Source organism: Limulus polyphemus, unplaced genomic scaffold (genome assembly GCF_000517525.1).
Source record: "Limulus polyphemus unplaced genomic scaffold, Limulus_polyphemus-2.1.2 Scaffold1479, whole genome shotgun sequence".
Lineage (NCBI taxonomy): Eukaryota > Metazoa > Arthropoda > Merostomata > Xiphosura > Limulidae > Limulus > Limulus polyphemus.
In genome coordinates, this window is record NW_013667089.1 from 179,972 (window position 1) to 181,196 (window position 1,225).

Sequence of the window (1,225 nt, forward strand, 5' to 3'; positions counted from 1 at the left end):
AAAGTGGGTTTTTTGAGAACAATAGGGGTTAGGGTTTGAGAAGTTGGGGTTAAGCATTGAAAGTTGAAAGTAAAACTTGAATGTTTTTAAATTTTGTTTTTGTTTCTAATTTTTGTGTATGCTTTTTTTGGGGGGGGGGGCATGGGGAGAACCCGGTCCCGATTGACATCCGGCCCCAGCCGAAACATAGTGACCTGGTACCGGGACCCGGTATTCGGCCAAATTTTACTACCCGTGTATCCCTACTAAAAATATATAGTTTAACTACGATGTGAAGTTTATATTATAACACGTGCATTGTTTTGTGAAATGTATGGGGAGGCAAATGCTCCCTCTTGCCTCGTCATGCGGGCGCCCGTGATAGTTAATAGGGAAAATTTACAGAACCAGTTCATAAAAGAGTAAGGAATTGCTACGCTGTTTAAGGACGTATTAAATGTGTATATGTATTTGTCACCTCCACTACGCTTCTGTCTTTCGTCCCTTTGATGTAAATTCTAAAGTTGTTGGTACTGAAATTCCGAATTGGCACGTCTCGAGACCAATTAATGTTTTGTTAAAAGATTGTTTTTCGCCAATTATAGTAGATGTTCATATTTCCCATTTAGCACATCTTGATATGAAATTTTTTGAGTAAAGTTGTGACTTATTTTTACATTTTATCATATTCAAAACGCTATAAATTTTAATAATTTTGTAGACTATTAAAGGTATATATATATATTTAAATACAGCGTCAAAAACTCAGTAAACACGATTCACCAACTTATATCATAACCTCATTGATTTTATTAGTTCTTTATGTTACTACTGGTTATAAACTGATTATGCATTTGTTTTATTTCTATTTTAAATATTTCAGAAAACTAATTGACGTATCGATAGGAGTCTGTATTCCGAGTTCTTGTACAGCAGAAGAATTTCTCAAGTTTTTAGAAGATAACAGTTCATTTAGTAAGCACTTGACAAATTTTGTTTTCTTTGGTGGAAGCTTTTCTTTAACATTTTTTTTTGTAACAGTTTAAGTATAGCATTTTTTATCCAACAAATGTTTATCATTTATCTTAAAGTTAAAGCCAAACAGTATAACTTCATTTTGAAGAATAGGTAGAGAAAGAGTATTAGCTTGGATAACAGAAGCGCTGTAATTGTTTGTTTTGAATTTCGCGCAAAGCTACACGAGGGCTATCTGCGGTAGCCGTCCCTAATTTAGCAGTGTAAGACT

General features: G+C 34.0%; 1 protein-coding gene across 1 annotated transcript in view; it reads left to right on the forward strand.

Moving 5' to 3' along the window:
• Positions 1 to 1,225, forward strand: part of LOC106463778 (nose resistant to fluoxetine protein 6-like) — a 54,540-nt gene that overhangs the window by 18,178 nt on the left and 35,137 nt on the right. The window contains exon 3 of the mRNA XM_013923845.2: positions 863 to 954. The gene's annotated coding sequence lies outside the window, so the exon portion shown is untranslated. The remainder of the gene's footprint in view (positions 1 to 862; positions 955 to 1,225) is intronic.